We start from the raw sequence: 13,558 nt of genomic DNA on the forward strand, positions 1-13,558 counted from the left end.
TGATATGCATGCCACACTTTATACTTTATTTGTTTCGGACATTTGAACACAATTTATTTCAGTTAATTTCAAGTCCGGCTCTTTTTTTTAATAATTAAGTTAATCTATTCACACATCGTACAATAGATTAAATATTAAAAAATACAACAATATTGACAATAATATTGATAAACCATATTGTCAATATATTACAATATTAATAAGCCTTCAAACTCAACAAGGGGGGGAGTTAGGTTAGGTTGCAGAGATAAGATTTATTTGTTATTCAAAGACTGTATAAAAATAATAATAATATTTATACTAAAATTTGTCTGGGGGTGGGGGTAGTTTTCATCTTTCCCGTACTTTTTCTTGATTTTTGTAAAAGTCAAATGTTGAAGCACTTAGCAAAACATAAACACCCAAAATCTCATTAAAATCGGAATAACGGTTCTTAAAATATCTGACAAAAATTGTTTACATATTTTTTTAAAGTTTGATGCGCTCTAACGGACAAACGAAGCACTTTTGTATAGAGGTAAATTGTGTCCAATGAACTCATTTTGAATTTAAAAATACGTAGTGGTTCTATGTCCATGGAATATTAGGACACTGTATATTGGTCCAAGCAAATACATATATTATGTATATTGGAGAGTCTACCATTTATATACCGGATAGTGCATTGGCATTGGAAATATAGGAAATTCTATGCAAATTTTGAACTATCCAAATATTGGTTCCTATTGATTTTCCAGGAAAGTGGTAAATAGATTTTTTAAAGGTTTGGATATGCTGAAAACGCATGCCAAATTCCAATAATTTTGTGCAAGCCGTTTTTAACCAATTTAAGAAAAACTGCATCTATTTTCAAATTCAAACTGAACAGGTAACAATGCAAAACCAGGTAAATTCCAACATATCTTATGTTGTCAATTTATAATTTTGTCAATGTCAAATTATTATATTTCCTAAACCCATCCTAAACCTTAGGCTTTTGTTTAATTTGACCAAGTATTAACGCTATGTTTTCCCTCCTTAATAAAATTTAGTCCAGCCTAAATAACCATCATTCTACAGCAACAATTTTCTGTGATTTTTCTAAGGCGTTCGGCTGTGTAAATCTTTAATTCCTAAATTATTAATCCTAATTAATAAACTAATTAATAAACTGTAGCACTGTGGGTTCTGGGGAACATCTCTCGAATGGTTTAAGTCGTATCTGAGCAACAGAAGTCAACTTATGAGGGTGGATACCACGTTGTCTTCTAGCAAGCCAATAGAATGTGGAGTACCACAAGGCTCAGTACTAGGCCCTATTTCGTTTCTTCTTTTTATTAACGACATTGCTAACATAAACATCAGTGGTAAAATATGTCTTTTTGCGGACGACACTAGCTTCACTTGGAGTAACGAGGACGTAACGACACTTCATAAGATTATATCAAATGATTTAATCACCATTAAATCTTGGTGCGATTCGAACCTCCTGAGTTTCAATATTGCTAAAACTAAAGCTTTGTCGTATAAAAACTCGCTGCAGCCTTTTGTATTTAACAACACCACCATTGACGTCGTAAAATCTGTAAAATTCTTTGGGCTTGTTGTAGACAATTCTCTGAAATGGGATATGCATATCCACGCTTTGTCGAAAAAAATAAGATCTGCCTGTTTTGCATTAAGATCTGTTTTTAAGGAGCTTAACTTGTCAGTGGCTGGAGCTGTTTATTATGCACTTTTTGACTCGCACCTTAGATATGCCTTTCCATTCTGGAGTACGTGTTGTGCGACCCAATTTGACCTCATTTTCAAGCTCCAGAAGAGAGCTGTTCGATATTCACTGGAACTAAATAGCAGAACTCAATGCCAGGAGTTTTTAAAAAATTAAAAATATTAACTCTTCCTTCCTTATTTATAATATTTGAATTCGTTTGCCTAATACGTAAGCATGTATCAGCTTCTCAAGAAAGGCCATCTCACACTTATCCACTCAGGAACGCGGAGCAAGATCTTTATCTACCTACCCCACGCTCAGAGTTAGTTAAAAGTTCAATATTATACAACACGAAAAAAATGCACAATAACCTGCCATTTTAAATCAAATCCGTAACATCATTTTCTTCATTTCGCAAAGCATTGAAATCTTATTTACTAGAAAGGCTTTCTACGCCGTAATTGACTTATATTTTGATAATAGAATATGATCTTGTAAACACTGGTCTAATGTTTGCTATTACTATATTTACCAATGACATCAAGGTAAATTTATCTAGAGGTCATTGATATTTAGTATAAACTTACTAAATATTTTTTAATCTTATTTTTTTTGTTCTTTGACATTGTAAATCTTTATAAATGTTTATTTTAAACAATAAGACTGACAATGTTATTGGTATAATGTTTTGTATTCTCTTTTGTTTGTTTGTTTGATGGTTTAATTTGTTTGTTTACTTTACTTTTGTCTACAAATTGTAAATTTTTTTGACAATAAAGGCATTTATTTATTTAAATTATAAAAATGCACATCGGGTACAATAATCGTAGGTACTATAACATAGTAGCGCACACAGCACAAAAAATTGCATTCAATCATAGGTTGACAACTTAAGGTATGCTGACATTTACTTGGTTTGCATTGTTACCTGTTCAATTTAAATTTAAAAATGCAGCTACGTTTTTCTTAAATTAACTAAAAACGGCTTGTTTAAAATTGTTCAAATTTGACAACACTGGTCTATAGCCAACTATAGCCAAACCAAACCAAACACTGGTCTATAGCTGTAATAAACCTATTTACGACTTCGCTGTGAAGTCAGCAGGGGAGCCAATATTTAGACAGTTCAAATTTTGCATGGGATTTCCTATGTTTCCAACGACGATGCACCACCCGGTATATGTATGTTTCTAATGATTTACGTAAACCAAATATCTATTGATAGGCAGTAAATCTTCAAGAAAAAAAAACGAATTGAAGAAGCTGTCTTGGATCGGCTTTAGTTTTATTAAGAATTCTTATCTAAAGAAAACTTTTTCTTCGTATTTTTTATTCAGGGATGTTTTGAGAAATATCGACAGGTTTTTTTTCCTTTTCATGTTATTTTAAATAAAGGTTAATGAGGAAAGTTGTAAGCTTTTCACTTGGACAGTTCTTTTAAAACCTTCGAGTTTTCCCATTTTTTTTCTGTTCGTTTTGTTATTTTCCTTTATCCTTCTTCGAGTTCCCGAGTAATTTTAGACTAGAAAATTACAACGGAAATCAGTTCATATAATTAAAGAATACCTCATTAGTGTCTGTCTTGTAGTCTTCTGCTTTCTTATATTTAATATCAAAATGAGTTGTATATGGAATATGGATGTAGAATGTAGAATGGGTGGAAGGGGGGTTAATCACCGCGACCTTACAGATCTATTGTGTTCCCCTTTCTTGAGTTATAACACATCATATAGTCCCAGAGTTTTGAGAAGAGCCAATATTTGGGACGGTTTTACCGAGGGTAATTCTCCATAATATCCATTATCAGTCGGACCAAAGTTTATGGCACGAATGGTTTTCGTCTCCGCACACTCTGTGATGAGGTAAGTCCTCAGAAACTTCTTCCAGTGCCTCAGGCCGTTGCAGCTTTCCCATTCCATGTTACGGATGGAGTCTTCGAAATTCTTGAGTTCTGTTTTTAGTTGGTTTCCTTTTTCCCGAAAGCAGAACTGTTCTGGTCCAGTTAATCGCCCCTTTTCTTGATTCTTCTTAATTGCTCTTTGAGTGTTCGCTCCTTTTCTAAGCTAGATTATTTGCTTTCTTATTAACTTGTATCTTTTGGTGAGTTAGCATCCAGAGTAGAAAGACTTTGTTTTCTTTGCCTAATTCGTTTACCTTCTCTGTGCATTCTTCACCAACTTCGAATTAATTAATACTGAGTTGATAGCTTTTAACGCTGCTTGACTATCAGATAAGATGGCTATTTCTTGTTTCCGATAGTTTCTATCTATGATGTATATGGATATTTTCCGGTAATAATTTAACTAAGATTCCTAAAGTTAAACGAAAGAAAATACTATAAAATGCTATTTAGAAATATTAGAGTACTAGTATGGTTTTATTTTCATCATCATAGCACAGCAACGATAAAACCCATTTTGCAACAAATCTAGTTTATGAGTTCTCTCGAATTCTCCAAATAACCCGTAGCATCATTATTTTTCTTGTTCTATTTTAAAAACGGTCCATTTTTGCAACATTTCTATTACTAAATTCTTTCTGTTCCCAATAGAAGAACGAAATAAAGCAGAAAAAAAACAACAGCTACAGCAAAAAAAAGAAAAGTTCGGACACAAAAATCGGCCTTTTCCTTTACTACTATTCGTAGCTGGAAATCCGCCGTTATTAAATTTTAACTCGGCACTCTAAAAAATATAAATAAAGTATTCGTGCATAAAAGCAGCCGAAGCTTTGCATATTTTATCCGCGGACGAAAAAAGACCCTTGTGCATATTGAATGCACCTGCCTAATTCTCTCCAAGTGGATAATCGTGGATTATAGCCGCCAGAACGTAATAATTTTGGATTAATGTGCCCCGTTCTTAGTGATTTTTTTCTCTAGTATCGACATAAAAATAAACAGCTTTTATACTGGATCGATACGGGTTTTCTGTACCTACAACACGATAAAATAAAAGGCTTCAGTTTACAACAACAATTAAACAATTTTTATTTAAAGATTATTTATTAAGCAAATAGATAAATAAATAATAAATAATGCCTTTATTGTCAAAAAATTTTACAATTTGTGGACAAAGGTAAAGTAAGCAAATAAAAGAGAATACAAAGCAAGTATACAAATTAAATTGTCAGTCTTATTGTTTAAAAGAAACATTTATAAATGTCTACAATGTCAAAGAATAAAAAAATAAAAATAAGATTCAAAAATATTTAGTAAGTTTATACTAAATATAGTAATAGCAAATATTAGACCAGTGTTTACTGGTGTTATAAGTCATTTACGGCATAGAAAGCCTTGTCTAGTAAATAAGATTCCATTCCTTTGCGAAATGAAGAAAATGATGTTATGGATTTGATTTCAAATGGCAGGTGATTGTGCATTTTCTTCGAGTTGTATAATATTGAACTTTTAACTAACTGTGAGCGTGGGGTAGGTAGATAGAGATCTTGCTCCGCGTTCCTGAGTGAATAAGTGTGAGATGGCCTTTCTTGAGAAGCTGATACATACTTACGTATTAGGCAAACGGATTCAAATATAAATAAGGAAGGAAGAGTTAATATATTTAATTTTTTTAAAAAGTCCTGGCAATGAGTTCTGCTGTTTAGTGCCAGTGAATATCGAACAGCTCTCTTCTGAAGCTTGAAAATGCGGTCAAATTGAGTCGCACAACACATACCCCAGAATAGAAGGGCATATCTGAGGTGCGACACAAAAAATGCATTAAAAACAGTTCTAGCCACAGACAAGTTAAGCTCCTTAGAAACAGATCTTAATGCAAAACAGGCAGAGTTTAATTTCTTCGACAAAGCGTCGATATGCATATCCCATTTTAGAGAATTGTCTATAACAAGCCCTAAGAATTTTACAGATTTTACGACGTCAATGGTGGTGTTGTTAAGTACAAAAGGTTGCAGCGAGTTTTTATACGACAAAGCTTTAGTTTTAGAAATGTTGAGACTCAAGAGGTTCGAATCGCACCAAGATTTAATGGTGATTAAATCATTTAAGATAATCCTATAAAGTGCCGTGATGTCCTTGTTACTCCAAGTGAAGCTAGTGTCGTCCGCAAAAAGACATATTTTACCACTGATGTTTATATTAGCAATGTCGTTAATAAAAAGAAGAAATTCATAAAAGATAGACTAATTAATGTACAATGAATTGTTCTGTCCTAGAATTTACAGTATGATCGAAAAAAAATCGGCGTCAAAAATGGCTGGGGAATGACAATCTATGGTAATTTTAGAGAGGTAATTTTCTAGACGTCTTCTTACAGTGCCATACTCTATATATAGCGTCGGCCACCTCTCGCATGTACTTGTGATGTAAACTAAGTGTTTCACAAGTACACGGGACCTACAGTTTATTACCGAATCCGAACGGCACTATTTGAGAGGCTGTACAAGGCAAATATACTCAAGGTGGTTTGCCATTGCCTTCCTTGAGGTGGCGGCTCGTTGGTCGCTCTATTTAGATAAATAAATATTTTTATTTAAATATATAAAGCGACCGTACTGGCTGGGGATCGAACCCAGTACCTTCCGCTCCGCAGATCGGTAGATCGATGCACTAACGTTGGAGCTACGGCCGGCCACTTTTTTTTCTAGATGTAAATAACTAAAATTGACATTAAGCTTGTCAAATATTAACACTAATTATAGATAATTACCTAACCTAATCTAACGAACATTAAAGCACCACAATACACCAAAACACTTTTACTTTTGCATTGGACGCGCGTTTCGCTAACCATGTTAACATTATCAGTAGATTAAAACTTAAAAGAGTTTTTTTTAATTACAGAAAGATTAAAAAGAAATAGAATATTTCCAAACACAAAAATCTATCTCGAAAAAATTATTTCTTCTCGAATTTTAAAATACGCTATTTCAAAATAATTTCTACTCAATATAAAAATAAATTACAACCTTCTTAAGGCAGTAAGTGCCATTAAAAAATAAAGAAGAATACGGGCTAAAATTATCATGGATTGTCATATGGTATAATCTTTTTTCCTTAATATACAGACATATTTTTTTTTTATCTAATAAAGAAAACATTCGATCAATGTACTACCAGTCATGACCTATGCATGCGAAACTTGGACACTTAAAACGGGCATTATAATGAAACTGCAGATCGCATAACGGGTTCAATGGAACAAAATATGCTGGGAATAACCAAGAAAGACCGTAAAAGTATAGAGTGAATACGACAAAAGACCCAGGTTATAGAGTCATCCACAGAATCAAATCCCTCAAGTGGCAATGGAGAGAACACCTAGCAAGAAGGACGGACAACAGATAGACCACAGAAACTACAGCTTGGTACCCACGAAGAATTAAGAGACCTAGAGGAAGACCAAACCTGAGATGGGACTATGATATTAGGAAATTAGCAGGGACAACTTGGGCCCGCATTTCCAACAATAGATAACAATGAGCCCAACTACAAAGAGAGTATTTAAATACGTGAGGAAGGCTACACCATAATAATTGGAAATGGATGAATAAGCTGAAAATGATGATGATTATGTTGATGGTACAATCAAAAAACCGTTTCTTTATTTACTGTTTGGCTTAATATAATCTATAAAATATAATATTTACATGTAAATATATTTTTGGGAATTGTCATCGATCGTCATTTCCCAGCCAACTGGACGCAGTTTTTTTCGATCATACCGAATAATAATCACAAACGATCCCTATTCCAAAACTTTTTTAATGAATAAATGGCAACCCACTATATTTCTGTTTAAATTTTGTTTGTATATCTTGGGTACGGTCGTTTTTTATGTACGGTTTGTCTATTTATATTATTTGTCTGAAGTATACTTGTTTATAAGTAGTAGATCTTAATTAATGTATAATTAAATGAAATAAAGAACAAATAAAAAAAACGAGAAACTTTTTGTCCTCGCCTTCAGATTTCTCATCTTCTTACAATTAAATCTTAGTATCTAGTACATTTTTAAATTTACTCTTAAAATGTATTTTTGTCTGTTTTAGTTTTCACCCACTGGTTTTATGTTTACCCCCTATCCAACAAATCCCTTTTACAGAACTTTATCTTAATTTAATTAATTTCAATTTGTTCATCGCATCGTTGGAAATACTTTTTCTTTAGCAGTGTTCCGAAATCGGCGAAAATCTTTTTTCGTCCTGCTTCTTGCTTTTTTCTTTTTTGGGAGAGTAGCGGGTGCTAAACGTCGCAAAAATTTAATTAAAAATGTGAGAAATTAAAAAAGTTGAACGTATTTTAAGACGAACAATGAAATATTAAAAAATTATAGACAAGCTAAAATACAACTTATGAAAAGTACTCATTTTCCAGTTACATTTTTGTTTAGTTTACGGTAAGTTTAAACCAATTTTATTTCGAGGATGGAGATATGATATGAATATACAATTAATATATTTAAAACCAAAAGATTTGTCTTTTATTTATACTTTTAATTTTTTTGAAAATTTGAATTTCTACATAAAGTCACCTGCTTCATCTATCTAAAATATTTTCAGCGTTACAATGTTGCCTCATCATTTTAAGTAGCATCTTTCTTATTTTAAATGGAACACCCGGCATATTATTAAATTTTTGGCAATTAATTTAATATCTCATAATTTTTCTATTATACCAACCTATACCTAATAGTTTTTGAGATAAAAAATAAAACATTTATAAAATTGACAAAAACATGATATTAAAGCATTTGCTAAAATCTGGAATGGAACATTTGAACAAGTTGAAATTTTGGATATAAGTTAACGAAAGTCGATATATTCAATCTGTTTAAATCTATTGATTGGATTTTACACAGGGAGAGCAAAAAAATATGTATTCTCGTTTATTATAAAATTGGCTATATCTTGTTATTTTAGATTCAAACCTATATATAGTATTTAAAAAATCAAAAGACTAATAAAATAAATTCTCAGCGATATATTATGTTCTTATATCTAAAACTTCCGGTTTCTTAACTAGAGCTATTTAAAAATTAATAATTCTATTATTTTCCCTCATTTCAAAAATTTCCTTACCATGACAATTATATAAATTTAACAAGTAAAGTATAATTGATACTCATAGCGTTTGAAAATTGTCATGGCAACGAGTTTCTTTAAAACGAAACAACTATAATAGAACTATTATCTTTTAAATTGTTTTACTGAAGAAACCAGAAGGTTTAGGTATATGAACATGATATATGCATGAAAAGCAATTTTATTTGTGTTTGGATTTTTTAGATAATATACCGGGTGCGTCTCAAAGGTGGCTCACCCCTATAACTTTTTTATTTTTTCAGATCAAACAACGATATTTGGTATGTTAGTATATGACATAAATTGGGATTGATTGACCTATTCAATTGTTTTTGGTCTCTTCCGGTTTCACCGGAAATGCCTACAACTTTTGATTTTTAAATAGCACCCTCGCTATTTTTTTACTTTATTCAATAGAAAATGACACTCTGAATCGAATGACATATCATATGTCAACTTTTGACATTTTGGCATATGGTTTATTTGAAATTGTAACATGCCGTTTATAACGAGAATTTGACTCAAAATACTAAGTGTGTGGTATCAAATTATTCGTAAAAAAATGCTTTTTCCAAATATGCTAATGAGCCACCCTCGTTCCATTTGAAAAAATTGAGGTATGATTAAAAATACGATTTGGGCATTTTTTAACCGGCCAGGACAAGACACTAAAAACATTAGACTATCAAATCTTTTTTTCCAAGGCTCCTTGATTAAAAATTAGTGTTTTTAACACAGCCATGGCACTCTAGATTGAAATTTAAAATAAAATTTGGTTTTGAGTGACTATGTCAAAAATTGACATATGATATGTCATTCGATTCAGAGTGTCATTTTCTATCGAATAAAGTAAAAAAATACCGAGGGTGCCATTTAAAAATCAAAAGTTGTAGGCATTTCCGGTGAAACCTGAAGTGACCAAACCAAACCGAAAACAATTGAATACTTCAATCAATCTCAATTTATGTCATATACTAACATATAAATGTCGTTGTTTTATCTGAAAAAATAAAAAAGTTATAGGGGGTGAGCCACTTTTGAGACGCACCTGGTATATTATAGGCTTGAATTTAAAATAACAATAATTATTTGAGCGATTCTATAACAAAGAGAAATTGTTTTTAATCTCCCTGTTTGTTATCCAATCGGTTGATTTAGACAGATCGAATATTTCGACTTCAGTTTTCAATATGACGAATTTATGATTTAACCAATGCTTATTCAATATCATGTTTTGTTAATTTTACACATGTTTTATTTTTTACCTCGAGGACTATCAGAGATAGGTATAGGTCAGTATAATAGAAAAATAATGGGATATGAAAGTAGTTTCGAAAAATGTAACAAAGATGCTAACAAAATGCTACAAAGTAACAAAAATTCTACCACTTTCATCGCTATAGGTTCCAGGTAGTAAACCAGGTTCTGGTACGACCATGATGGAACAAATTATCAAAAATTAACAATTTAGAACTTAGAACATGTCATGGAACTATTTTTTTTATAAATATACTGAAAATAGTCTTCTATTTCAAATTTTGTCCTTGAATTGGGTATTTTATTTTTTGTGAAAGAGTTCATTTTAAAAAAAAAATCATAAAAAATTACCGGTTCTCTATATATAATCGTCGAACGTACCATGGCCGTGAATCACCCTGTATACGAGCATGTATTATCAATATTTTTATAGAGTTAATTTGTAATATTATGCATCAATAACATAACACTTATTAGAATACAATGTAACATATTATTGAAGAATCTTAATTTATTTCTATTCCAAACGGCATATAAACTGAAATACGTCAGCTATAAACAGACACAGTTAATTTTCGGGTATATAAACCGTGAGGATACTTTCGCAGACCTAGTCTAGGAGTACATTTCAGTTACATTTTCGCAGATCTTACGGCAAAATACTCGGCGAGGAATATATACGAGACCGTTTTTGAGCGGGAATTACGCCGTCATTGAGTTGATAGTTTTCTCGTAGCCGTGGATGTGAAATTTGCCGAGGGAAGTTCGTGTTTTCGAACGATGATGACTAAAGGAAAAGCGTTTTAGGGACCGAAGCTCGGAAAATGGGCTTTTTTCCATTAGCATCGTAAATAAAAGGAAAAAGAGACGAAAGTGTTTATATCGACAGGTAGTTGCTTTTAATATTGTCGAAATTCGTTTCTTTCGTAAGTATTTTCTGTAATATAATAAATAAAATTATTTGAGCTAAATTCCGTCTTCGCTAAGTCTACATTGCAATTCATGCAAGTCATGAGATACGACTGTGAAACAAGAAGGCGTAAGGAAACTCCAATTGGTACAACAAGATCATAAAAAAATAGAGTACAGTTGGGAGTGGAAATCTTTCTTTTTACAATATCAATATAAAACACAGATTTACCACAATACACCAAAATACTTTACTTTTAAATACTGGACGTAGCATTTTTAGCAGATGATTAAAACTCATTTGAGTCTTAATCATCTGCTGATGGTGTTAATATTTATATCATCATCATCATCATCATTTTCAGCTTATTCAAACATTTCCAATTATGATGTGTCCTCCTCACATATTTAGATACTCTCTTTGTAGTTGAGCCCATTGTTGTCTATTTTTGGCTATGCGGGCCTAAGTTATTCCCGATAATTTCCTAATATCATAGTCCCATCTCAGGTTTGGTCTTCCTCTAGGTCTCTTAATTCTTCGTGGGTACCAAGCTGTAGTTTCTGTGGTCTATCTGTTGTCCGTCCTTCTTGCTAGGTGTTCTCTCCATTGCCACTTGAGGGATTTGACTCTCTGGAGGACATCTGTTACCTGGGTCTTTTGTCGTATCCACTCTGTTCTTTTACAGTCTCTTTTAGTTATTTCCAGCATATTTCGTGCCATTGAGCGTTTTGCGAGCTGCATCAATCCTTATGATGTTCGTTTTGAGTGTTCAGGTTTCGCATGCATAGGTCATCACTGGTAGTACACATTGGTCAAATGTTTTCTTGTTTAGATAAAGTGACATTCTAGATTTGAATACGATTGAGTTTCTTTCATAAGTACTCCATGCTAACATAGCTTCTGTATTGGGCAAAGAAATTAAAAAAGAGAAAAAAAAGAAAGACACTCAAAAAACTCAATTTTAGACAACGGAAGTTTGGCATAACAGTTTTCAAACAAGTTCAAAAATCTCTTACAGTTATCTTAATAAATTTACAAAAAAAAACAAGACAAATGCTTGTTAAATCATTTATTAATCTCTACTTCCATAACAGATTTTAATTAAAACAATAAAAAATCCGTTTAAAAATCTTGAAAATTTTACCTCAAAAATTAAAAATAAAACGAAATAATCTTTGGCGGCATCTTCCTGTTCTCTATTAAAAGGGATATCAACAGGTGAAACTTATTAAAGCTAAAACGAAATTATGGATAAAGCATTTTTCCAGGCACTTGTTTGAAAAATATTGACAGTGGCTCTGGAGCACAACAAGTGGCAATCAGCAGTAGCGTATGCAAAATGGGGTCGATAAAATGCTTTGGATAAAAGAAAGAATTTCAAATTTTTGAAGGACTTATTAAATCGATAGACATGGCTAGTTGTAATATTTATGTTAATTTTGTAACTAATATCAGTTAGACTAGTTGATGACTTGACTTTTTGTATGCTTTTGATTAAAAATATGTAAATTCTAAAATCAAACTCTTTTACATACGAGTATGAAGTACAGGAGGATTACTCTACCATTATACAGGGTTAGTCTTTATTTCTAGTTTATTTTCAGGGCTGGTATATTTCGAACTCAGGAACACGTCTATGAGATTTTTTTCGCAAACAAAAGATGTTGAAAATTGTGCATTTTCTTTTAAATTTTCTTGTATATTTTAGGAAACTTACTGCTTATTCACCGCAACTTTTCCCATGGTATAATTTTTTAATCTCTGATATTATCATTGTATTTGTATTGACTAAGGGACCCATGAGACCCTCCACTGCGGCCGCGAGGGCCTATTGTGGCTCAGTTTCTACAAGCTCTAATATACAAAGAGCGTTAAAGTTCACCCTCAAGACCTAGCCTTTTAACATAGGTCGTTATGTCCGAGGGTTATATGTCTCTTATAGGTCTGATAGATCTAGCATGGGTTTGCCAAACATCTCAAACCTGGTCCGGCCCCCAGCGGGGCAGGTACACATAACGTGCTTCATTGTTTCGTCATCTTCCATACAGAGTCGGCATTCGGCGTCTTCCACCAGTCCCATCCTGTGTAGATGAGATCTCAGCCGGCAGTGGCTCGTGTACACTGCAGTGAGTGTACGCGCTCCATTCCTACCGGTCTTTAGGAGTTCTCCGGTTCTATGTTTGGATGGCCCTGCTAGAATTTTGTTGGCATGTTCCATTCCGGGACTCTCATTCCAGTCCCGGAACGTCGCACCCCGTCGCAAACGAGATTTTTTGGAACGCTAAGTGTCGGTTCTGGGCCCACGAATGGCGAGCCTGCACCAATTTTGGCAAGGGAATCAGCACGTTCGTTTCCCTCTAGGCCGACATGTCCCGGTATCCATATTAGCGACACTTTGTTCCTATCTCCTAATATATTGAGTAGTTTCTTACAATGAAGAATCGTCATAGATGTGCTTTTTATTGCCTCAAGTGCTTTCATCTTGACTATCCGAAAATATGCATATTGTTTTCCCGGTGTATTGCTGTTCTACCAGCAGTTGCACACAGGTTTCAATAGCATATAGCTCAGCTTGGAAAATTGTGGTGTTTTCCAAGACTGTGGCAGATCTCAGTCTTTGGACTGCTGCAGTAAATTCCTGCGCCAGATCCTTT

The sequence above is a fragment of the Sitophilus oryzae genome, unplaced genomic scaffold (assembly GCF_002938485.1).
Source record: "Sitophilus oryzae breed Bouriz unplaced genomic scaffold, Soryzae_2.0 scaffold_1431_pilon_pilon, whole genome shotgun sequence".
In the NCBI taxonomy this organism is placed as follows: domain Eukaryota; kingdom Metazoa; phylum Arthropoda; class Insecta; order Coleoptera; family Curculionidae; genus Sitophilus; species Sitophilus oryzae.